The sequence below is a fragment of the Macaca mulatta genome, chromosome 14, assembly GCF_049350105.2.
Source record: "Macaca mulatta isolate MMU2019108-1 chromosome 14, T2T-MMU8v2.0, whole genome shotgun sequence".
NCBI lineage: Eukaryota > Metazoa > Chordata > Mammalia > Primates > Cercopithecidae > Macaca > Macaca mulatta.
Window position 1 is genome coordinate 32,798,868 of NC_133419.1, and position 26,825 is coordinate 32,825,692.

The window sequence follows — 26,825 nt, forward strand, 5'->3', positions numbered from 1 at the left end:
ATATGGGGGAAAGAGGGGAACTGGAGAGAAGAGGGGAGATTTCTTTAAGAGTTATTTATCTTCCCCCCCGCCCCTTCTAACTCTCCTGGGCCTAACTCCTACACTCTGAGAAAGGATCCTTTTCCAACACAGCTGGGATGGCTGTCAGGCAGAGCGTTCCTTGTTGAGGATAGCAGTCATCAAAAAAAGGATCAGGCAATTAGAAGCTGTTGGTAAATCACAGAGACACCACAGTCACCGCAGTGAGAGTTCCATTTTCTTTTCTTTTTCTTTTCTCTTTTTTTTTTTTTTTTTTTTTTTTTTGAGACAGAGTCTTGCTCTGACACCCAAGCTGGAGGGCAGTGGCACGATCTTGGCTCACTGCAACCTCCGCCTCCCGGGTTCAAGTGGTACTGGTGCCTCAGCCTCCCGGGTAGCTGGGACTGCAGGTGTGTGCCAGCATGGCTGGCTAATGTTTGTATTTTTTAGTAGAGACCTACACATTTTTAGAGGCCTATTTTTAGCCACCACGCCCAGCCAATTACTACATATTTAATTTAAGAACTGGTACTTGTGCTGGGCATGGAGGCTCATGCCTGTAATCCCAGCACTTTGGGAGGCTGAGGAGGGATCACCTGAGCCCAGGAGTTCAAGATCCACATTGGCAATGTGGTGAAACCCCGTCTCTATAAAAAGTACAAAAATTAGCTGGGTGTGGTGGTTCACGCCTGTAGTCCCAGCTCCTTGGGAGGCTGAGGTGGGAGGATCACTTGAGCCTGAAAGGCAGAGGTTGTGGTGAGCCAAGGTGGTGCTACTGTACTCCAGCCTGGAGTGAGACACTGTCACAAAAATAAATAAATAAGCAAACAAAAAGTAATTAAAATTGGCCCGGCGTGGTGGCTTACGCCTGCAATCCCAGAACTTTGGGAGGCTGAGGTGGGCAGATCACAGGGTCAGGAGTTTGAGACGCAGCCTGGCCAATATGGTGAGACCCCGTCTCTACTAAAAATACAAAAAAGATTAGCTGGGTGTGGTGGCACACGCCTGTAATCCCAGCTACTCAGGAGGCTGAGGCAGGAGAATTGCCTGAACCCAGGAGGCAGAGGTTGTGGTGAGCTGAGATCATGCCACTGCACTCCAGCCTGGGTGACAGAGCGAGACTCCATCTCAAAAAAAAAAAAAAGTAATTTAAATTAAGTAAATTAAAAATTCAGCTCCTCATTCACACCAGTCACACATTTTGAGTACTCAGTAGCCACGTGTGGCTAGTGACTGTCATATTACACAATGAGGCTTTAGAGGAAATAACTATTGTAAGTTTGATGCAGAATCTTCCTTTTTCTTTATGTATCTACATATGAAAATGAAGATGTAATTAGACAAATATATATATTACACATATTTGGATTTTTGCTTCAGAAAATATGTGATCATATTATTTATTTTACTCAAAAGTCTAATTTTTTCACTTAGTTATATTTTGGATCTTTTTCCTTTTCAATATATATATATAGGGATCCGCATTCTTAGATTTACTTAACTACTTCCCTACTAATGGGCATATGAGTTGTTTTTGGTGTTTTGCAGTCATAAACATCCATGTCCGCATACTCGTGCTAGTATTTCCATAGTATTTCCCAAGAATGGACATTTCTGGGCCAAAGGGTATGCCCATTACAAAATTTGAAAGCTGGCTGGGCATGGTGGCTCATGCCTGTAATCCCAGCACTGTGGGAGGCTGAGGCAGGATGATTGCTTGGGGTCAGGAGTTTGAGACCAGCCTGGAAAACATGGCAAGATCTCTATCTGAACAAAACATTTAAAAAATAATTAGCCAGGCCTGGTGGCACATGCTTGTAGTGCCAGCTACTCAGGAGGCTGAGGTGGGAGGATCACTTGAGCCTCAGAGGTAGAAGCTGCAGTGAACCATGATCACGCCACTGCACACCAGCCTGAATGGCAGGGCAAGGTGCTGTCCCCCCACAAAAGTTAAACAAAATAATAAAATAATTGAAAGCTAATATCAAATTACCCTCCCAGTAGTTGTGCCAATTTTTCTCATACACTCTGCTGGCATTCCTCTCCGGCACCTGCAGATGCTGTAAATGCCAGAATCATAAAATATTGGAAAGAAAAAGCCTTGGAGATCATCTATTACAGTTCTTTCATTTTATGGGCCAGGAAAATCAAGCTTTAGCTGAGGGAAGGGGCTATATGCATAGCACGTTCATGGCACAGCTGGGACTGAAGCAGATCTCCAGGTTCTTGCCCTCTGTCCAGTGTGTGCAGGGGAGCCTGGCAATCTTTCCAAGACATCCTCTGGAAGGTCATTCCTCCTCCTGCCCAGCAGTCCGCCCCTCGCTCCCGCTGTATCATCATCAGCCCTGCACTGGCCAGATCAGCAGGTCTTTCAATGGAGCATCACACTGCGCCTCAGTGAGTAAGGAGCTCGGAGCCAAGGGAACCTTTCCTTGACATTTGTATCCAAAATTGAATTCAGTCTGCTCAAATGCTCGCTACACTTTCAAAGTGTGCCTTTCCTACCTTCCTTCTGCTGACCACAATGAAGTTACAGACCCAGGCAGAAGGGAGGGGAAGAAAAATGTATTCTGTTGCATGCAGAAATAGATTTTACTAGTCAGCCATTTAAGGTGGGCTGACTCGGAAACATTTTGCCTTTAATAGGAGTCACTTTGGGAGGACAGAGGCAGAAGGTCCTTCTGGGGCCACTCTCAAGCTGGTGGGGCTGGTGAGATCCTGGAGGATTCTCACGTGCCAGTAAGATAGGCTTCTCCTGAGGATTCCCTAGAGCTTCACAGAGTCCGTGAATACAGGTGCCTCTCATAGAATCCTTGCAGGGTAGGCTGAGTAGGGAGGTTATGGAGCTTTCCTCGTCAAATGCTCATTGGTGGTTACAAACCATCTCTCTTGACTCCATCTGCAGATGTTTTCCTTTTCCCCATGAGTCCCTGGACCCATGCTATTTCCTGCAGAGCCATAACGAGCCTGGGTCCTCTATTCTTGGTCTGCTTCCTGCACCCCAGTCCAATCTCATTACAGGCATTTTAAAAAAAATCAAAACAAGCCATCTGGTTATATTACACATTTATTTATTTTTTTAAAAATTGGCCGGGTGCGATGACTCACACCTGTAATCCCAGCATTTTGGGAGGCTGAGGTGGGTGGATCATGAGGTCAGGAGATCAAGACCATCCTGGCTAACATGGTGAAACCCCGTCTCTACTAAAAATACAAAAACAAAAAAATTAGCTGGGCGTGGTGGCGGGCGCCTGTAGTCCCAGCTACTCGGGAGGCTGAAGCAGGAGAATGGCGTGAATCCGGGAGGCGGAGCTTGCAGTGAGCCTAGATCGCGCCACTGCACTCCAGCCTGGGCGACAGAGCAAGACTCCGTCTCAAAACAAAACAAAAAAACAATCAATTCAAACATTTTAGTTATATTTATATTTCTTCCTCTCTTGTCTTACTTCCCCTCATTCTGGCCAATTACAAGGCCTTTTTCTTTTTTCAGACGGAGTCTTACCCTATCACCCAGGCTGGAGTGCAGTGGCACGATCTTGGCTCTCTGCAACCTCCACCTCCAGGGTTCAAGCAATTCTCCTGCCTCAGCCTCCCAAGTAGCTGGCATTACAGGCATGCGCCACCACTAACTTTTGTATTTTTAGTAGAGACGGGGTTTCACCATGTTGACTAGGCTGGTCTGGAACTCCTGACCTTATGATCTGCCCGCCTCAGCCTCCCAAAGTGCTAGGATTATAGGTGTGAGCCACTGCGTCTGGCCTACAAGGCCTTTTTCACATACTGGCACCAAGAGGCCAAAATTCAGTTAGAAGAAAAAAGTCTCCTGTTTTTGCTACATGTTGCCAGATGTTTTATGCTCCTGTACCTGGGCCTCCTTTTGGTCCTGGTTTTTATATTTCTGATGTTTCTTTATTCTGGAAAGAAAGAAGAGAGATATCACAATAGGAAAAGATGGTAGGAGAGGGGAGGGAAGCTCAAACTAAGGGTTTATTTTACACTGTATTAACACATCATTATAAGGCTTCTGACTATGTCATCCTTGGTACATCCTCAACCCCTAGATGCAATTCATCAACAGGCCTTGTTGATTTTTACTTCTGCAGTATTTCTCAAGTCTATCCACCTCTTTCCATTTCAGCCATCATCACCCTAATTCAGTCTTCCCCCAGTTGGCTCCTGTCAACTTGCCCCTCTAGTGCATTTTCCACATTGTAGACCGAGTAATCAAAAAAGGACTTTTGGCCGGCCGCAGTGGCTCAAGCCTGTAATCCCAGCACTTCGGGAGGCCGAGGCAGGTGATCACTTGAGGTCAGGAATTTGAGACCAGCCTGGCCAACATGATGAAACCCCATCTCTACTAAAAAAAATACAAAAATTAGCCGGGCTTTGGATGTGTGGCTGTCATCCCAGCTTCCAGGGAGGCTGAGGCAGGAGAATTGCTTGAACCGGGGAGGCAGAGGTTGCAATGAGCTGAGATCATGCCACTGCACTCCAGCCTGGGTGACAGAGCGAGACTCCATCTCAAAAAAGAAAAGAAAAAAAAAAAGAAAGAAAAAAGGACTTTTAAGTCTCATGCCAAATGCTGTAGGAAATAATAACAATCATCATCACCATTGTTAAAATTTCTGAGTGCTTACTGTGTGCCAGGCGCCATTTTTAATGCTCTCATGTCTAATTGATTTAATCCTTACAATAATGCTAGATGATTAATATTATTCTGATTTTAGAGATGAACACATGGAATCGCAGAGATGTATGTAATTTGCCCAAGGACACATAGCAGTGTAAGCAGCTGCTTTAGGAACTCAGATCTGTAAGAGTTATTTAAAAAAATGTTCCAGGCTAATGTGTGTATATTTGACAATGCTGGAGGGGTCACAATCAAATATAAACTGTTGTACAGGTCCCGCAGGATAGCAGGTGAGTCACTTTCTCACCAATCGATTGGAAGTAGGTGTCTGGGCTGTGAACAATTGCGAAGCTACATCCGGGCCCAGTGGGAAACTGTGAGGGATTAAGGGGGAGGTCTGTCTCGGGCCGGGTCCTGGCTCGAGTCAGGTGGATACTTGTTTTCTATTGCTGGTGCAACCAATTACCATACATTTAATGGCTTAAAAGAACACAAATTCATTATTTTACAGTTATGGAGATCCAGAGACCCAAATGGGTCTCATTAGGCTAAAATTGAGGTGTTGGCAGCTCTGCATCTCCTTCTGAAGGCTTTCCAGGAGAATCCGTTCCCTGCCCTTTCCAGCTCCCTGAGCCTGCGTGTCTTGCCGAACTCCTGGCCCCTTCCAACAATGGCACCACTCTGTGTCTGTCCTCACACCTCTGACTCTGATCCTCCTGCCTCCCTCTCCCACTTTCATAAGAACTCTTGCAGTCAATTTGATGGCTCACACTTGTAATTTTAGCTCTTTGGGAGGCTGAGGCAGGTGGATGGCTTGACCCCAGGAGCTCGAGACCAGGCTGGGCAACAGCAAAACCCCATCTCTACCAAAACATGAAAACTAGGCCCGGCACGGTGGTTCAAGCCTGTAATCCCAGGACTTTGGGTGGCCGAGGTAGGCGGATTACCTGAGGTCAGGAGTTTGAGACCAGCCTAGCCAACATGGTGAAACCCCATCTCTACTTAAACTACAAAAATTAGCCAAGAGTGGTCGCGCACACCTGTAATTCCAGCTACTTGGGAGGCTGAGGCATGAGAATCAGTTGAACCTGAGAGGCAAGATTGTACCACTGCACTCCAGCCTGGGTGACAGAGCGAGACTCCATCTCAAAAACAAAAACAAACAAACAAAAAATACTAGCTGGGGGTGGTGGAGTGCGCCTGTAGTTCCAGCTACTCAGGAGGCTGAGGTGCGAGGATCACCTGAGCCCAAGGAGGTCATGGCTACAGTGAACTGTGATGGCCGCCACTGCACTCCAGCCTGGGCGACAGAGTGAGACCCATCTCAAAAAACAAAAAATAAATAAAAGAACTCTTGCAATCGCATTGGGCTCACTCAAGTAATCCAGGATAATCTCCCCCTCTCAAAGCCCATGCCATATTCCTATCTGCAAAGTCCTTTCATCATGTAAGCTAATGTATTTGCGGGTTCCCGGGATTATGGCATGGATCTCTTGGCAGGGAGCATTATTCTGCCTACCCCAGGGGCTAATGGCATCGTGTGGTGCGAGTGCTCCCCTGGAACCAGGCTCTGTCTAGCCCTGAGAGCACAGGGACCCCAGTCATGTTTACTTTGGTATGGTTCATGTCTGCCATAGTAGATGTGCACATCTTTGATGAATGGATAAATGAAAGAACTGATAAAACAAATACACGTAGTAATAGGTTATCTGTCTTAGGAATGTAAGAAAAAACTGCCACTTTTAACATGGAAAGTTGGAGAGGATCTTTTTTTAAATTTTAATGGGGATTCCATAGTTTGGGCCATGCCAAAATTAATGGTGGTAACTGAGATTAATATATGTAGTGTTTTTTGAGACACAGTCTCCCTTTGTCACCCAGGCTGCAGTACAGTGGCATGACTTCGGCTCACTGCAACTTCTGCCTCCCGAGTTCAAGCGATTCTCCTGCCTCAGCCTCCCAAGTAGCTGGGATTACAAGCACCCATCTGATTTTTATATTTTTAGTAGAGACGGGGTTTCACCATGTTAGCTAGGCTGGTCTCAAACTCCTGACCTCAGGTGATCCACCCGCCTCGGCCTCCCAAAGTGTTGGGATTACAGGTGTGAGCCACCACGCCCAGCCACTGAGATTAATATTAAGTAGATCTCAGTGCTGAATGAACTTCTGCATTTGCCAGTCTTTTCTTGACATCATTGTCTTTTAACTGGCCCAGGGGGCAGAAGTCTGTTAAAGGAGAAGTATATAGAATCCACTCACTTCTATGGAAGATGCTGGGAAGGAGGGGTGAGAAGTGAGCCCAGGAACAGGCTAGTCTCCCGTGGGGAGTCTCCTTTCCTGGCTGCAGCAGTAGTTCTGCCTGGAGCCACACCACTCAGCCCCAGATAGTCAGGTCTTCCAGGAGCTCCCACTCTGGTCAGGATTTAGTTCAAGATATCTTAACATGATTTACAAGGCCCCACCTACTCGGACTCTTTTCTGCCTCTCCAGCCTTGCCCCACATACCACCCAATCCTGTCACACTGGCCTCCTCATGAACACCCACGGCCAACCACCTTCCTGCCTCAGGACCTTTGGACATGCAATTCCCTAATTCTGGAATACTTCTGCTACTTTCTTTTGCCCAGTTAATTCCTACTTATCCTTGAGGCTTGGCCTAAAATCTCATCCTGAAACATGTTTTCTTTAAGCTTCAAATCTAAATCAGCAACCACTTCCTCACCTAGGTTATTTAAAAAAAAAATAGCATGGTATCAGGAACTTGGGGTGGGGACTCACACTGACTTTTATCCAACTCCACCACTCCAGAGCTGTGTGACCTTGGGAGATCCATGTAAACCTCCATGTCTCTATTCTTCATGTCTAAAATGGGGCTAATGGTAGTACCTACTGCAGAGAATTGTTACGAGGATTAACTAGGATCATGCATGTAGAAAGTTTGGCAGAGTGCTACTATCAGTAGAAGCTATTATTCTCCTTTACAGCATTGATCAAAATTGTAATTATAAAATTATTATCATTATTTTTTGGAAGATGGAGTTCAGTTCTTGTCGCCCAGGCTGGAGTGCAATGGCACAATCTTGGCTCACTGCAACCTCCGCCTCTCCTGCCTCAGCCTCCTGAGTAGCTGGGATTACAGGCGCCCGCCACCACGCCCAGTTAATTTTTGTATTTTTGGTAGAGACAGGGTTTCATGCTGTTGGCCAGGCTGGTCTCAAACTCTATTATTTGTTTCATATCTGTTTTCCTACATATAGTGAACCCTATAGGGGCAACACACCATCCCTTCTGTCCTCCACTGTATCTGCAGTGCCTAGCATGCCACCTGCAATATTGTAGGCTTTCAGTAGATATATGTGGAATGGATGGATGAATGGATGGATGGACGGATGGATTACCTGGGCTGAGTCCCATGAAAAAGTGCCCCTTTGTCAGGAAATAATATTATTAAAGAACATTGTGTGGGAAGTTTCGATTGTCAGAATCTGGACTTATTAAAATTAGACCTTGTCAGGCACAATACTCACTGTCTCTCCGTTTCTGGGGCCTGTTCTCATGCAGGCTATTGTGATGCTCATTGCCAGGCAGATTTATGAAACATCTCGACAGGGCTTACATTCCATATGTTACAATTTACACATTCCTGCTGAGGTCAAGGTGGGGAATGGCATGCGTGCTAATAGCTGTGTTTCTCCCATGAACTTTCACATAAACCCTCTTTCCAGCTCGTTTTACTGATATAATATACTTTTGTAAACGATTTTTTTCAAGGTCATAAATGAACGCTTCCTAATTTCCATTTTTCAGAGGATTACAAGTCTAGAAAGGGCAACTAGAGGTTTCTGAGCCTAGCTGCTTCCACTGGCAGCAACTTTATCTGAACCATCCTCAAAGATCTCCAAGGAGACAAAGGACCATATTTCTCAGTGGAGTCCCACAACTTCCCTCCAGTTCTCCCTTCCTCAGGTCTCAAGGATACTACTCCAGGGGATGATGGCAGTGTGTGGTGTTCATCCTGCATATAAGGATGTTTGAAGTCCGAGAAAAAGTGCTCTTTTGTAGAAAACATTCAACAAAATTGCTCAAACAAAATGGCCAGTGTTGAGCCAGTTCGCATGTGGCTGGACGCCTTCCCCTGAATTTCTGCTTCTTGTCAAGGAGGCCGACCAACATCAGTCTTCCTGTGCCTTAATTTTCCTTCTGACCTGAATTGTCAGTCACACTCCATCTTTGTTCCATTTGTCAAAACGCCATCGTTTTCTCTCTTCCCTGTGGTAGTTTCTTTTCTATTGTTAGAAAAGATAATAAAATAAAAAGTCAGAACTGCTGTGGGTTGATGGAAGCAGGTCTTACTGGCTGTGCAGTTTAGCCAGTCTCCCCCAAGCCAGTCTCATCTTCAGTGTTCACAAACCGTGGAAATCATCTCCTGCCAAATAACTCAGGCTCCATCAGGAGCCTACAACTCACAAAAGAATTTCCGTCACCAATTGTTCTGTGTTGGGGCCACGACATACTGAATGGTGGGTTCCCATAACAGGGCACATTCTCTTCCCAGCTAAAATATATTTACATAAAATAGTAAGCTCAGTACAAAAACAATACACTATTTTTCTAAGAGAAATGTCTGGTAGGTCTGCGTTTTGAAGGGTCTGTTGCTCTAGAGACACACGTTGTTTAGTACTGACCTGGGCCTGTGTTCAGGAACCCCAATAGCAATTTCATGTGAAGACAGGATAACTAAGACATTTTAGATGCTGAGGAGAAAATAATTCTGGATGCTCCCGCAATCATGAATTGTTTTCTCCCCATTGTTAACATTATTTGCCCAAAGAATGCCTTTTACCACAGAATTTACAATTCAAGACCTACATTAGGTTGTGTTCTAAATGCTGCTTAAAGGGAAAAGTGATTTTTTCAAATATCAATAAGTAATACCTTTTTCTGTCCTTGTAAATTACCATTCTAAAATTTGTTGGGATCATTTACTAAGTAGATTGATTCTTTTTTTTTTTTTAAACAAGGATTATTGGAAACTGAATTGGGCAGTTTAGTGAACTCATAAAGATAATAGCCTATCAACTTCTAGAGAGAAAACGTTAGTTGCACATATTGGTTCAAGACTCATAATGGATTTGGATTTCTCAAAAGCAATGCTAGAAGTTAACAGCAAAGAGCAATGTCTGCAAAGTCTGAGAAAAAAAATATGTTCAATGTATAATCATATAAACAGCTAAATATCAGTCAAGAAAAGGTTAGAATAAAGTTATTTTCAGATACACAAAGCTCCCTCAAGTGCATCCCCGCCTTTTTTCATCCCACGCTGGGCCCCGGGACTGACCTGTATGGATTGCACCAGTGGACTTCTTAGCCTTCCACTTCCAGTAGGGTTTGGCCAATGGGAAATAGTGGCAGAGCCTGGAGGGAGAAAGAAGAATGAGGTCAGGCTCTGTGTTCCTTGGCTCCTTCCCTGCTAAGTCAGCTCAAGTTAACCATGTTCCTTTCAGAAGTTCGGCCTTTTTATACAGTAGGCTTCTTCACTCTCTCCAGCAACTTCAATTCCTCTGTCTGGGTTCCAGAACCACTCCCTCCTCTTCCCTCCTTTCTCAGCCACAGGGATGGTAACGTACTCCCTATAGTGTCTGGAGCCAGGGGACTTCACTACCCCTCACTCGTTTCCCTTAACCCTGCCTACACCTTTTAAAATAGACCCTTCATTACAGCCTGGCCACCATGGCGAAACCTTCTCTCTACTGAAAATATAAAATTATAAAAATTAGCTGGGCATGGTGGTGTACACCTGTAGTCACAGCCACTTGAGAGGCTGAGGCAGGAGAATCACTTGAATCTGGGAGGCGGAGTTTGCACCACTACACTCTAGCCTGGGCAACATAATGAGACTCTTTCTCAAAAAACTAACCAACCAACCAACCAAACAAAAAACCAGACCGTTCATTAAGTGTTCCTCGATTGCCCCACGTGAATGTGTTTCCACAGAAGCTTGACTAACACTGGTACCCGGATGACAGGGAATGGTTTTACTCATTCCTCTAAGACGCTATAGCAATTAGCATCAAAGGCTTTAGAATCACTTCAATCTGAGCTCTGCCATTTTCTTTTCTTTTCTTTTCTTTTTTGAGACAATGTCCCTCTGTCGCCAGGCTGGAGTGCAGTGGCATGATCTTGGCTCATTACAACCTCGGCCTCCTGGGTTCAAGCGATTCTCATGCCTCAGCCTCCCAAGTAGCTGGGACCACAGGCACGCACCACCCCACCCAGCTAGTTTTTGTATTTTTAGTAGAGACAGGGTTTTACCATGTTGGCGAGGATTGTTTCGATCTCCTGACCTTGTGATTCGCCCGCCTCGGCCTCCCAAAGTGCTGGAATTACAGGCGTGAGCCACCGCGGCCAGCCAGCTCTGCCATATTCTAGCTGTGGGACTTTGGACAAATGACCAGCTCTCCATGTCTCATTTATAAAATGAAAATTTTAAAATGACTTTTCACCCAGGATTTTTGTGAGGATCAAATGAGATAATCTTTTTTTTTTTTTTTTTTTTTTTTTGAGACGGAGTCTCGCTCTGTCGCCCAGGCTGGAGTGCAGTGGCGCGATCTCGGCTCACTGCAAGCTCCGCCTCCCGGGTTCACGCCATTCTCCTGCCTCAGCCTCCCGAGTAGCTGGGACTACAGGCGCCCACAACCGCGCCCGGCTAATTTTTTGTATTTTTAGTAGAGACGGGGTTTCACCGTGGTCTCGATCTCCTGATCTTGTGATCCGCCTGCCTCGGCCTCCCAAAGTGCTGGGATTACAGGCGTGAGCCACCGCGCCCGGCCCCAAATGAGATAATCTAAGAAAACCTGTAACGTGGTGCCAGTCATTTAAGAAGCATCTATAAAAGGTAGTTACTCTTTATCATTAGTAACCTCCTGCCATTGCTAGCCTGCCAATGGCTGCCTGCAGCACAAACAGGCCAAATGGCCCGAAGGAAGCCCCAAAGTTTCATTTATGTATCCTGAAGGGGTGCAGAAGAAAGCTGGACCAAGTGGCAAGCTACCTGCCTCTAACCCTCGAAGGGTATCCTGGGTGAGGAACACTGCTGTTGCTTTTTTGGGTTAAACCCTGACAGGCAGGGTGGGGCATCCTCTGGCCCTGGCTCCAAGTTCCACCCACAGTCCTTAGTTCATGACCCTGGTGCTCGTTGCCAAAGATAAAGGAGTAACTGGAACCAAGGCACATTTCTTAGAAGAGATGTGATCCCAAATACCTGACTGAGTATCTCTGGCTCTCTTCCTGATGTTCTCAAACAGCCAGAACTGTTTCAGTTTTGAGCATCTGAATCCCTGCCTGGGGTATCTAACTCCTCTATCTAACTACACGAGAAGCCCAGAAAATCAACCTTGATGGAGTTCTGTCTTTTAACAAATGTGGAAGGTGCCAGTTTGCCCCGTGAAGCCATTTTCCTTTTTTCTTTGCAATATTCCATTAGCTCAGTCCTTCAGGACTGCTTGTGTGATGGAAGGTGTGGAAGGGAGAGGTGAGAGTGAGAAGGCCCAGCTCAGTAAATGAGAGGTCACTGTGAAAGAGAAGAGCAGAGACAGGATTCATGTTAAGAGCACAGAGAGAAAGGATGAAGACTTCAGCAGCACACAGTCTGGCTCCCTTAACTCAGTGCTACTTATGAGCCTCTGGGTTCTAAAAATGCGGAAACCTCTGCATTTTCTTCTCCCTGTGACCATCATAAATAGCCTAGCTCTGAGATCTTCTGAGAGCTACCATGTTAAAAATCCAAGTGGACGTTTCAGTAGAGCTGGCTCTTGCTTTATTGAGATACAATATTGGTGTGCTCACGCATTCCCCCCCCGCTCTACTAAACCCTGGCAGATGAAAATTCAAGTTCAGAGAGAGGGAGAGAGAGGAATGATACTGAAGAAAAACAACATCACCTTGAGATTCCCGGAAATAGCAAATTCTTTTTGCAACTCCCCCACAGTGCACTGGCACTACTGTTCACTGTATTTAACAAAAAAATAATAATTTCAGGCACACAGCACAGCTACTGTACGAAGAAGGTATGCTAGAATTTGATACAAACAAGAAGCAGGTGGATCGGACTTTAGTTGACATTGTACGGTGAAAACAGATTCTGTGGCAATGCAATTTAATTGTACTTGGGGCTGTGGACATTGGCATAATTGGACCGCACAGTAGATTTGACTCTGAGCATAAGCTATCCCAAGCGCTGATGCCAAAGAGGTTTCCCGTTTCCTTATCTCCACCTCACTTCCTTCTGGAATTCTGATGCTGGGTCCTCGAAACTGAAGACTGCTTCTCTGGCTACCCCACATTCTACATGGCTAACTGTGGGAAACCCAAACCTCCCAGCCTCCATTTCCTCATCTAGGAAACCGCAAACAACCTCTAATTGAAAGGGTTGCTGTGAGAAGTGGAGGGAATGTACGAGAGAGCCTAGACACTCAATTAGTGATGGCTAATAATAATAACTACTATTATGGAACAAAAGGAGGAGGAGGAGGGAAGGAGGAGGGAAGGAGGAGGGAAGGAGGAGGAAAAGAGGAGGACAGCGAACTTTAATTACATAAAGAAGTCACCCCCCAGAGCCATCTGGGCAGCATAAGAGTGATTTTATAGGATGCTTTAAAAAAAATCTTAACGTTCTCTTAAATGAGCTTGCTAATTTTCTCCATAGGATTATTTCTTTGTTTCTAAACTTCTGCATTTTATTCTGTTTTAATTATATAATATTTTAGAGTTGACATCAAAAAGTGCATCATCTGTTTTTATCTTTTTCAGCCTCATCCACATCCTTGGTTACTGTTGCTCAGTAATCCTGGGGTCACCCTAAGTACTTTTGTTCTAAAGACCTTTTAAAGGAAGCCAAGGCAGAGGTTTAGAAAATTTGTTTGTAGACAAAAATACATCAAAACAACCAAGGGAGTTATTCCTCTCTGGGTTAATTATTTTTAATGCCTTACTGGACACGTTTGAAATGCTTTTCAGGTCTTTTGGGAGTCAAATTAGGAGTTTTTTGTTTGTTTGTTAGGAGAGAGTTTTGTTTGATTTTTACATCTTGGAACTTGATCTTTGGTAAATGTCTGCATGTTTGCACATTGCGTAATATTCACTCCCCCTCGCACCGCACCCCCCCCCAACCCCAATGCTGTCAGGATTTCATCAGCATCAAATAGGCAAATAATACAGGGTAAAGAAGATTAGCAATTTCCGTGTGGCCCTCTGGTTATCTTCCTTTGACTGTGCTACTAAATGCAGCTCTAAAACACATGTGCTTTGGGGTTTGATCAACCAGTCCCTTCAATACAGTTCCAAACCAGAAGAGCTCCCCCTTCGGGTATCCTTGTTGCTAAACCTGTATGAGGCATCATTGACTTAATTCAGGCAAAAAGATGCTGTCAGTACTTGAGGTATCTTTATACGTCAGGTCTTCCTCCGTGACGTAGGAGGATGCTTTCCTAATTTTCACAATATAGTGATAAGCGAATTATTTACATACTCACCAGGGGCCTTCTCTGTGAAACTTAATGAAATGGACTTCAGTCTCCCTGAATAACACAGGGAGCAACTGGAGAGAATTCTTGGATCTAGTAAAAGTGAGGGTTGTTACAAGGATACTTCTTTTTTTTTTTTTTTTTTTTTTTTTTTTTTTTTTTTTGAGACAGTTTCACTCTTGTTGCTCAGGCTGGAGTTGCTCTGGCCTGATCTCCACTCACTGCAACCTCCGCCTTCTGGTTTCAAGCAATCCTCCTGACTCAGCCTCCCGAGTCGCTGGGATTACAGGTGCCTGCCACCATGCCCAGCTAATGTCTGTATTTTTAGTAGAGACGAGTTTCACCATGTTGGCCAGGCTGGTCTTGAACTCCTGACCTCGTGATCTGCCCACCTTGGCCTCCCAAAGTGCTAGGATTACAGATGTGAGCCACCACACCTGGCCATAAGGATACTTCTTACAAGAACTTGCACATCCTGCCTCAATGATGACCCAATCCTGAAGCACGGCCAGACTGTAAGCAAGTTGAGAGCCAGGTTTGTGCATCCTGGTTTAGTTACTGGGCCTGTAAAAGGTACTCGGTAAGTGGAAACCAATGAATGCTGTTCCAGAAGGATAGATTTTATTTCCTGGCCTTGGGCAAAGCTCTGCCACTAACTAAGTGCATGATCTTGGGCAGATCGTATCAATATCTTATCTGAAAAATGAGAGGTAGGATTAGAAGCTTTGTAAAGTCCCTTGCAGTTGTAACCTGCTGCAACCTGCTGATTCAGCCTGGTGAGAAATCGTCCTATGCATCCTGTGCCCACTGAGTGACAGCTGGGAAGGTGCCAGGCTGAGTTAGGACAACAGAATGGTGACACTTAGATTCCTCTTGCCCCAAATAATTACTTAAAATATGTACAACATTGCTTTAAAAACGAACAAGGCTGGCTGATTCAAATATTCTCATCTTTTGACAAGAGCTCTGTTGATGGGATTCAGAAGGGAACTGCAGTCTCTATGGCCCTCTCTAGGCATGTTACCCACCTCAGATGAACAGGTGACTTTTTTTCTTTTTAAAATCTGGTTTCCAAACACAGAGATGGTCAAGGAGCTGCTTTGGCATCATACACCCATCTCAGATCCATTTGTGATAGACATATGAGAACTGTGTTCAGGGACTCCAGTTGCCTTTAAGGAAATAGGGCAAACTTGACCTAACAGATGTTCATGTTTATCCAATAATAATAATGATACACTGTGTTTGTTTGGAACATGAGTAAATTGTTCATGCAACTTCAAGGTCCCAGTGCAAAATTCTGGATTCAGACACTGTGGATTTATCACACCCACTGGGGGTTATTGGCTTCACAAACCTCTGAATGGATTATCCTCTTCCATTAGAGTGGGCTCATCCTTTCCAAAAGATAACATCTTGTTTCTCTGGCCTGAATTTCCCTTGACTTCTTTCAAAACACAATTTGTGAAAACAATGTGTGAGAACACATGACAATGGGAAGTGCTCAGCGGGAATACTGCAATAAATATGTCAGGTATATAAACTAGCTGATGATATTTATTTGGTTCTTAAGAAATTTTCTTAAGAAAGTACTGGGATACAATAAATTACAATACTTTTTCAACATCTCAGATTTCTCCAGTAACGCATATATGCTGGCAGACCTTAGTGAATCAAGCTAATTTATTTGTAAATCATCAAAGGAAAGCATAAAATATATGTCTCCAGGCAAGTGAATGGACTGGGAAGCCAAATTGGGCAACAGCAGTATTTTCCTAGGCCAGAAGTAAACATGTCAACATGGTGACGAGGGTTTTGTCCCACTCCTGGCTGAACTTTGAAGGGTGAGATGGCTAATATCGAGGGACCCGGCTTTGTAGTTCTTTCTCACAAAGCATTCCATGAGTCAAGAGAAGGACAATCTGCAGCATAACCCAGAGAACTAGGTCAGAATAATATTTCTTAATGGAGATTCCTATGATGTATTCATTACAGCAGTGGTTCAGAATTTTCTGTGCCTTGATAGGTTGTATTTTTAAGTAGGCACCCATTTTTAAATTTAATGTGATATAAAACTGAGTTCCAAGGAATCCCTATTATGTAAGTGGTAAAAAATGATGTGGAGGAGAGGAAGCAAAATACGTGCATATCCTCATATACACTATAAGCCAGTATTCCAAAGATGATCTCTGGGAACATAAAAGTTTATGCTGCCCTTGATTTGTGTGGTTTTAAAAAATACCGGCAATATTTAGGGATCTTGGAGCATAACATCAGAACAGAAACTCTTTGCCCTAAATTTGCCTGTGCTATCTGGCTTTCTTTCTTACTGCTCTACATAGATTCTTCCTCCTTTCTAGTTAAATGGGCTTGTCCACAATTCCCTTTGTGGACTGCATTTCCACATGACTTGCCTATTCTTGTATTTTTTTTTTTTTTCCTGACATTTGTTGAGCTTGGGGAGGGACACCCTCCAGCTCCACTGGGTGGGATGGAGGAATCTAGCCCAACTCCCCTTCCCCATGAGGTTTTTTTCTTTTGACTCCAGCTAAAAACGATGTCTCCATCCCTTCTTCTATTTATTTATTTATTTATTTATTTAGAGATAGAGTCTTGCTCTGTCACCCAGGCTGGAGTGCAGTGGCGCGATCTCGGCTCACTGCAAGCTTCGCCTGCTGGGTTCATGCCATTCTCCTGCCTCAGCCTCCCGAGTAGCTGGGAGTACAGGCGCCCGACACCACGCTCAGCTAATTTTTTATATTTTTTAGTAGAGATGGGGTTTCACTGTGTTAATCAGGATGGTCTCTATCTCCTGACCTTGTGATCCGCCCGCCTCGGCCTCCCAAAGTGCTGGGATTACAGGCATGAGCCACCGCACCTGGCCTTCCATCCGTTCTTCTAACAGTACCCTAGGGCACAGTTTCTCAGTCTCAGCACTATTGACATTTTAGGCTGGATAATTCTTTGTTCTGGGGGGTCTGTCCTGTGCATTACATAATGTTTAACAGCATCCCTGTCCTCTACTCACTAGATGCCAGGACTGTGCATCTAGTGATCCTATCTTACTGCAAGTTGTGACAAAAAATATCTCTGGACATTGCCAGATGTCTGCTGGGGAGCAAATCATCTCAGTTGGGAACAACCACTGCCCAAGAGCTCTCACCAAATCGTTCGCAGATTCTGGAGAACAATGGTCAGGTCCTTCGCAGCGTTTGGATTCGTGTTCAAGTTAACTGATGATTAATGAATAAAAGATGCTTTTAAAAAATTACCAGATTGGGCGTGGTGGCTCACGGCTGTAATCCCAGCACTGTGGGAGGCCGAAGCAGGTGGATCACCTGAGGTCAGGAGTTCAAGACCAACCTGACCAACATGATGAAACTCCGTCTCTATTAAAAATACAAAAATTAGCCAGGTGGGGTGGTGGGTGCCTGTAATCCCAGCTACTTGGGAGGCTGAGGCAAGAGAATCTCTTGAACCGGGTGGCGGAGGTTGTAGTGAGCCCAGATCGGGCCACTGCACTCCAACCTGGGTGACAGAGCAAGATTCTGTCTCTCTCTCTCTCTACATATATATATATATACACATATATATATATATATACATACACACACACACACACCCCCCAATAGGTACACTCTAAAAATTAACAAATCAGGTTAATTTGAATCAGGTCAGATCTCCCAGAAAACTACAAAAAGTGACTACATATTGCCTCTCTCCTCTTAAGAGTTTACAGAACCATAATTTTAATGCTGTGAACATTGGGTTGAAATAAACTACCAGAGAATGTCGCTGCATCTTTTGAAACATTATTGCTGAAGTCACTAACCATTGTCTGATAACTCTTATAGAAAGGTTAGTATGGCAAGTTCCTCTTTGAGTTTAATACTAGAAAAAGTTCATCTCTTCTGAAAAACTAGGTTACTTCCCTTTATTGCATCATGAAAGATACATAACCAGTGCTATTTTCCCCTTTCTTACTTGGCTGTCAGGAAGTTCAGAATTGTATTACGCTCAATTATAGTAACTATCTGCATCCTTTGATTCTAATATTAATTCAATCTTTTTTCTTCTCATTAGCCCCACTTAGCCCATCTTTTACCCTTGTTCCAATGGCTTTCTTAAATCTGTCATTTTTTTAATAAAACAAAATTTTAAGCAAGTGAAGTCCTTATTTACCATCAAAAGTAGAATACTTTGAGAGTAAATGGAGAGAAATTAATAATTAAGCTGGGACAACAGCTTAAGCTGAGACTGTCCTGGGCAAAATCAAAATGTGGTGTCACTCTAGATACAAATAATAAATAAAAGAGATAACATTTGTGCCATTCCCAGGTTGGGGATAATTAAAGATAAACATGTGCCCTACATAGAGAATGAAAGCTAACTTATGTGCTTCTTATTTATCTTGTGTCACATCTGTTGGTTAGAGTTTAATATTTATCATTTCTTGGGAAATTTTGTAATTAACCTCTATTGGTAGAGAAAAAAATATTGGGCTTTCTAAAATGTATTTAATTTTTCCGAGGTAAGGGGGGGCGCTTCTTTTAGATCTGGAACAGTGATCACAATAGAAGTTTCATTTGTTTGTGATTTATGGAGACTTGGAATAAATGTACTATTGACCAGTGTCAGATTTCTAATGACTAGATCTTGTTTTTCTTAAGCAACTTCTCATAAACTTTTGTCATATTTTGAACAGCAAGCTGATACTGTGTTCCAGACCGTTTACAGTGCTATTAATAAATGCTATGTGGTAACTCCAGGAAGAGGATCAAACTACTTTTTCTCCCCATTGGCTGAAACCAATTTCCTGCTTATTTTGAAAAACATGGGATTACCAATGTCCTTTTCATACACTGGGTATTTTGTAAAGAAACCCATTAAAAATAAATGAGATTCAAAATTTTAACCTAAAGGCTCATAGTCAAAAAGGAAATCATTGTCAGTGCCTTGGTTGCAAAGTCTTTCATATGTGAAAGAGTGAGATTTCAGTGTGGTATAGGTGAGTTTAAAAGAAGATAGAAATTACTTTCTGTGTTTGTTCAGAATCATGCTGTAATTCAAGCTCTTGCAGGCTCACCTGTTTTAAGTCATAGCTAATATTTTCTGATTAGAAAAATTGGAGGTTTAATAACTACCAGTTATTGATTTCTTACTATATGCCAGGCACTATGAAAGCAATTTACATATTGTGTTTTAATTTGTTCTCAAAACAACCCTGTGCGGTGGTGGTATCATTAGCCCCGTTTTACAGTTTTGAAAATTAAAGCTCAGAGAAAATAAGGAAGTCACCCAAAGCCATACAGAAAATAAGTAGCAGAGGAGGCTTTAAATTCCAGTCATCTGATCCCAAAGCCCTGCTCTCTATACTATTGTAAACTTCTACAGTAAGAAGCTCTCTATGTGAAAATTATAAGGTTCAACCCTTGGCCCAACAAGATGGCCAGAGAACAGTAACAATAACCGTAGCAGTGACACTTAGATAGCACACATTCTATGCTATGTATTGTTTTGAAAGTTTATATATATGATCTCACTTACTTATCACAACAGCCGTGCATGAAAGATAGTATACTCACTTAAAAATGAGGAACCGTGAGAGCAAGCAATGTGCCCCAGTGTTCTGAATAGACATACTCCTTTCCACACGTTCACATGTAACAATGCTGTGATGGTCTTCTGCACTGTCCGGCACTTCATAGTTTTCAGATCACCTATGGATGCTTTATTTCCTTTTATATCATCTCCGTTTTACAGATAAAGCTACTGAAAAATTGAGAGCTGAAGCTATTTCCCTAAGATCACCGTAACTGGCAAAGATAGGACTTGAGTTCAGGTGTTTTTATACCTACCCCAGAATTATTTATCCTGGACAAAGCTGCAAACCTGAAATGTGGCTCTAAGGAACAATGCAGTTCTAAGATTTTCAATGCAATTCTAAGATTTTCAGACTGTTAACCTATAGACTTCTGTACTAAAAGAAGAAACCTAAGCTTGATTTTCAGGCAAAAGCCACATATTTCCTGTTTTAGGGTCCTGATGTAGCGCAAAATGATTTAAATTTCCTTCTAGATGGCAACAACCTCGTTTAAGGTCAGATACAGAAAGGTTTCTCTTCCTGCCCTTCTCCCTGATCCAACAAGAACGAAGATTACTACCTTTTCTGAATTCACACCAATATCAATACTAAGCCTATAACTTACCAATTAATTAGAAGCATAGAATTTATGTCTATATAGATAATAGCCAACATGCATTGAGTGCTTCCTAAAGGCTAAGAAATTTACATGCCTTACCTTATCTAGTCCTCATAACTTGCCATTATTTTTTATCTTGAAGAGCAGAAAACGAAGTTTCTCACAGGTTAAATAGCTTTCAGAGTCACTCAACTAGTGGTGATTTTAAGCCAGCTATTTAAACAGCTGCCCTGCTGATTCCCTAAAGCCCAGTCTTGTAGGCAGAGATTTATCCAGACCAACCATTCCAAATCCTTCAAACCCTTCCTGCATCTGGACAGTAAGGTGGAATACTTCCTAAACACACTGAAATGTGAGTGTGGGCAGAAGGCAAAAGGAAGTGAGGGCTGTCTGTTGCTCCTCATTCCCATCTCACCTTTAGTCATTCTCTAGTCTTACAGATCTCCTTGTTCTTTTATAGCAATTACTACAATATGAAAATATTTCATTTGTTTCCTTGTAATGTATCTGTCATACCTACTGGAAAAAAAACTGTGAGAACAGGGTGAACCTGTCAATACCTTGTGCTCCTACTTGCTGCTACAGTGCAAGACAATTTTTGTTGCATGGAGAGTGAGTGAATGAATGAATGGCACCGAAAGGATGCTTTATAAAAAGGATGGGGAAGGTGAGCTATTCCATTTTTCTGGTGGACAACTTGACTTTTTTTTAAAAAGGCTTGAAAACAATCATTTCCAAAAGGCAAAGAATGCCCCGATTTGCTAAGATTTACGGAGAGCCACGGTTAGGAACTTCACGAGCAATTGCTGCTTAAACATTGTGTCTGATTTTTGTCTTGGTAAGCCTCTGCCAGGAATTCTGTCCATTGCCCTTCCTCACTCCCGGGCGCTTTCCTCTTCTTCCACCACTAATGAATACACATCCTTCTGCTGACCAGCGGCTGCATATCCCAGTTCCCAGAGGAAGGCCCAGGTAGCTCTTCACTACTGGCGAATCCGTTAATCTGAATGAAGAGTCAGTGCCTCCTCCGGGTGGATTTTTGTGAAGCTAAACTGACCTCTGGAGGAAATGCATTCTACAGAAAGCAATGCCTTTCTCCCTCTAGTCATCTTTTTTTTTGTTTCCTCTTATTCCTTTGCTCTCAAATATATCCTGCATACTTTTCTTTAAAAACATATTATCTAAGAAGACTCCAAATGCAAACGGTTGAGATTTTTCCTTTCCACCTTACTTTCTGAGCCACCACTATGTTATAGACTGCTCTAAAGAATATCCCCTTCCTGTCCTGCTGCACCCTCCCCCCATATTCCTAACTCAACCTTGGATACTTGTACAACATATATTCAGTTTGAAAGATAATACTGATACCTTGTTTTATATGAACATTTATACACCAGGACCCTGGCAAGGGACTGACTTCATTGGGATACTTTATGGCTTAATACATCTGAATGATTTATATCTCGTTTTGTCTAAGCATTTATGCTAATAAATTTAACAGATTCTCCAGCACTGCCTGGTCCTTCGTTTTCTTCAGGGGGTCAAAGTGAGAGGAAAATAAAGCAGGGTGTTACTAAAGAAATAAGAAATTGGCCAAACTTATTTAGAACACAAATAAAATTACTGCACAAATAAAATCTCTGCTTACAGTTAAGCTGGAATGGCAGTCAAAAAAAGGGTTAAAAAAAGTTCCTAGACGCAGGTAGATTTCTGTAATTAAGCCATTTCTCAAAGGGGAAGTAAATGTGACAGAATATTTAGCAAGCTAATTTACTGAGGAATATTTTGTTCCTATATAATTAAATTCAACACTGAGGTAAAACTGACAACTATTAAACTGAGGGCAGTTGGGAGAGGGAAAGGGGATGAGATAAAATCCAGTCTATAAAACATATCCCGTTATCTTTTACAGGTTAAAAAACACAAAAGAAATACTTGGAAAGAATTGTCTAAGATGGAAAGATTTTAAGATTGTGTGATTTTTTTTTTTTTTTTTTTTTTACAGGTGCAGAATAATTTTTTTCCCCTCTCTCATGGTTTTTCTTTTCCCCATTTTTTTTCCTGTTGTTTGCAAAGTTGAATCTGGGGTCAGGAGTTCTAATTGTAACCTCAGACTGGAATTCCAGATGGTGCGCTCAGGACTGGAAGCAACTCTCAGTTCATCAATTTCATGGGCCTACATATCTGCTCTGGCCACGGCCTGGCCTCCATCCCCACTGTGGCATTAATGCAGAACAAATTGAGACATATCCTCTATATAATTAGTTCCAGAATTTAAAAAGATTTACGGTATAATAATAGAGGCAGCGCCGCGGAATCCTTTCATTGAGGACTCTCGGGGAGCTCGGGGACCATCTCGCGGTGGCATCAGAACAGACGGGTAACCCCGTGGCTCCAGGCACTGCGAACTGGGGGAAAGGGGGAAATTTTGCACCGCACTCGGCAGTACCTAATGGTTCCTGGCCCCCAGACAGGGTCAGAGAGGAGAGTTAGAACCGTAAGTAGGGACTGGTTAAAAAAAAATTGAGTTCATTTTGAAATGATCAGAAGAAGCTGGGAGTAGTTATCAGAAAAGCTCCTCCCTTGCCTTTTTTTTTTTTTTTTTTAATTAAAGAAATGATGTTGAAATTTTTACCGCCAGTGCGGGGCTGGGAACCAACCTAAACACTTGCCCCGCAGCCCCGAGTGGGCAGATTCCGAGGAGTTGGAGTCGGCGGGGAGGGGAGCAGCAGCTAGCTGTAGGGCTGTCTTGCGCGTGGGGCTCCGGGCGCGGGTCCGGGAGAGAGGTGCTAGTCGAACGCCTGTTCCTCTCCCGCGACAGGCGGCAGCGAGGTCGAGCCACTCTTTTATTACAGCCGGCGGGCCCCGCGCGCAGGGTGGCTGTCACCGCCCTTGACCGATCGCAGTGCTCTGGGGTGTTTATTCAGTTGTCCACGGCCGCAGGGTGTCTCCCGGAGGGCGGCCCGGGCGTGCGCACTGGTCCCTGGGGTTGCGGCTGTATAGCAGCCCAGCTCCGCGCTCGGTCAGATGTAGTGAACAGCTCCGGGGTGAAAGTAGGGATTGAGAGATCCTCACTGCCCTGCTCCCATCCAGCCTCGATTTTTTCATATGGCAATAATTATGCACCTTCGAGGCGGAGATGCCTGCGCTTTGCCAGTGTATCAACGCCACACGGTTTTCCAGGGGCTCTCCTTGCCTCTGCATCCTACTAGCTCTAAAGAGGCAGAAGGGTGGTGGGTAAAACCTCCAACCGGATGTTGAGAGACCTGGGTTTCAGCTCGGCTTTGCCACTAACTTGTTTCCTGTCCTTAAACAGTAGTAGTAACAAAAACTGTAAAGCTGATTGAGTCCAAGGTCAACACTATTCTCCTATCTAATCCTCAGAACAACTCTATGAGGTGGGCGCTAGTATCCCATTATCCCGTTTGACCAGTAAGGAAACTGAGGCTCAGAGAGACTTCGGAACTCGTCTAGGGTCACACAGCTGTTGGTTACCTGGCAGAGCTGAGGTTCCATTCTGGGGCCACCAATCCCTTGCTTTTTACCGCTGCGCTCCATAGCTTGCCTCTCTTTCGTCTGTCTGGGCCTCAGTTTCCTTCTCTGTAAAACGAGGAGTTTAATCTGCAGCTTTCTTTACCAATCGGTGGTTCAGACCAGGAACCTCTGCCACAGATCTCGGAGCTGACAGGGGTAAGAAGGTGGGTGAAATAAGGGAGCGCCCAGTTTTCCACAGCCTGCTTTTCCCTGGGACCTCGCGTAGGGCGGGCCTCGTGAGCTAAAGGAGGTGCAGGAGAGCACCTATCTTCCGCGGCGGGTGAAGGTGCTACCTGCCTTCGAGCTAGGCTGTGAGTCCTGGTGCTTATCTCAGGGCGCCAAGGCCAGTGTAGAGGGCGAGTTCCCCTTGGGTAACCTCAGGTCTCCCGCAGAGAACGTTATCCCCAAGAAAGAAGAGGAGAGAGAGTCATGGAGCGCCCTGAGACAGCAGGAGTACGTCAGTTCCCCAGCGCTGGCTTAGGGTCGCCTAGGTTTCCGGGCATGTGGATCCGTGGGGGTCGAACGGAGACTTCCTGTCGGGTCCCTAGGGTCCTCCGACTGCGGCTCCTGAGTTTAGCACTTACTTCTCGGCCCCGCAGGCTGCAGGGAACTCCTCCCACCTCTTAAGTCAAAGAAGTCGAAGTCGGGCGAGGGGGCACCCCGGGGTTCGCACCGGTGCTCTTCCCCTCCCCCCCCCCACAAGGATTCTGAGAAAATGGCAGAGGAGAGAGGAGTCCTACATTTCCTTGGCTCCCCTTTCCTCCTACCCACCCCTACACCCCTTAATCCGGGGCAAAAACTTATTTTTAAAAAATGTTGGCAGAGATTTACGTGTCTTTGCCCTACCTGGGTTTCACAAAGACTCACATTCAAGCCTGCCTCCCTCCCTTCAGATAACCTCCTCTCCCCCCGCTAAAAGGGCCAAGGATGGTAAAAGAAGAAACAATCTCTATCTTTTCCTTTGAAAATGAAAGCCCCTGGCTTTTCATAAAGGGCTCCTCATCCCTCAGTGCTTGAGTCCTAGTTAAGAAAAACGACTTCCAAGTAGAAATAATAGGCGGAGAGAAGGAAGGGAGATACAAGGATCTGGGGGGTCCTAAATTTTGTCTCGCGAGTCGTGTCTCCACTCAACAAACCAAACGCCTGAGCCCCGCGAAAGGTTTAGGGATAGAGCGTGTGGGAGAGGACTGGGCAGACAGCGTAAGGGGCAGTGTCTTGGAGAACCTTTCTTTTCTCAATAATGATTTTAAAAACTTCTCAGTGGAGACGAAGCAAAGTCAAGCAGCAAAGGTGGCCTGGGGGGCAAGCGGAGGGCTCAAGTTCCTCAGGGTCTCCTGCGCCTACGAGATGCGCATCCCCAAGAAGTGCGCCCTTCGACTAAGTCCTGGACCCGCACACACTTCGGGTCCGCAGCCAGAATTTAATAGCGAGAACGTTTACGCAATGCAAGCAAAAAACCAAAGCGTAAAAAATGACTATGTCATTTATTGAAACGCCACTCTGTCAAACTACAACTACTTTGCTTCACATGTTTGGCTGGAAAGCTTGGAGCCCCAGCCCGGGCCAGCCAGGTACAGGAGGCCGGACTGCAACCGGTTGCTTCCCTCCCGTCGCGCCTGGCTGTCCCACGCTGCGCCGTCGCTGCTGCCTCCTGGCGCCCCTGGGATTTTATACGCACCTCTGAAACACGCTCCGCTCCGGGCTCCCAGTTCTTCTCCTTGCCTAGGGGTTCCTTCCCAATAGATCCTGACTCCTTTAGAAGATCCAAAAACCAAACCAAAACAACCCCCCTTCCCGCCCCAAACACCTGCTCTGGGGCGCGGGGCTGCCAAACAGAGACTAGATGAAGGAAGTCAGATTTGGCGAAGCTCTTCGAGCTCCCAAAGATTCGAACACTACCTCGCATCCGTGGGCCGATGGAGGCTCTCCCTACTCCACTTCTTGGTCCCCCTAACTGGCTTCCGCCTCCTGGTCAATCACTGAGCAACCAGAATGGTATCCTCGATTGGGGTCGCAGACAGTGCTCGGCGAGTGGCTCCAGGAGTTACCCTCTCCCTGCCGGGCCTCGTATCCAGATCTTCCCCTTCACCCCTCCTCCCCAAACTGGGCGCCAGGATGCTCCGGCCGGAATATACGCAGGCTTTGGGCGTTTGCCCAAGGGGTTTCTTCCCTCCCAAACTAGCCGCTGTTTTCCCGGCTTAACCGTAGAAGAATTGATATTCCTCACTGGAAAGGGAAACTGCTGCTGACTCCGATTTTAGGTATACGGCAACCGCCCTCCGCCGGGCGCAAACCTCACCAAGTAAACAACTACCAGCGGATCGAAACACGCCCGGGTTATAACTGGTGCAACTCCCGGCCACCCAACTGAGGCACGTTCGCCTTCAGTACCGACCTCTGGAAGCCACAAAGGGCCACCTCTCTCCCCGGTGACCCCAAGATCATGGCCACCCCCTACCCGACGGCTCCAGAAGCAAGAGCCAGACTCAAGGGTGCAAAGTAAGAGTATACACTTTTCTGAAGCCTGAGAGAGTTCTCTCTGCGCTTTCCTGAAGTTCCCGCCCTCTTGGAACCTACCTGCTCCTCCCTCCGAACCACTCTCTTAGATTAGTAACCCCATCTCTACTCCCACCGCATTCGACCCTGCCCGGACTCACTGCTTACCTGAAGGGACTCTCCAGTGAGACGAGGCTCCCACACTGGCGAGGGCCAAGAAGGGGAGGTGGGGGTAGGGTTGTGCCACACCGGCCAGCTGAGAGCGGGTGTGGGGTTGAAGAGGAGGGTGTCTCCGAGAGAGACGCTCCCTCGGACCCGCCCCCACCCGCGCTGCGAGGGCGCCCCCAAGGAGCAGCGCGCGCTGCCTTGCCGGACTTGGGCTGCTTAGTGAATGGAGCGGCCGAGCCTCCTGGCTCCTCCTCC

General features: G+C 45.1%; 1 long non-coding RNA gene across 3 annotated transcripts; it reads right to left on the bottom strand.

Moving 5' to 3' along the window:
• Positions 1-3,067: 3,067 nt before the first annotated feature.
• Positions 3,068-26,822, bottom strand: LOC106993284 (uncharacterized). Of its 3 annotated transcripts, none has more exons than XR_003722591.2 (6): positions 26,571-26,709; positions 9,987-10,063; positions 8,628-8,934; positions 6,908-7,060; positions 3,884-3,932; positions 3,068-3,219 (listed from the first exon to the last, which is right to left on the bottom strand). It is a non-coding gene; the product is annotated as an uncharacterized LOC106993284 (long non-coding RNA). The 3 variants fall into 3 exon arrangements; XR_003722590.2 differs by having other exon boundaries at positions 3,068-3,222; XR_001439485.3 differs by lacking the exons at positions 3,068-3,219; positions 3,884-3,932; positions 6,908-7,060 and having other exon boundaries at positions 8,367-8,934; positions 26,571-26,822.
• Positions 26,823-26,825: the final 3 nt, after the last annotated feature.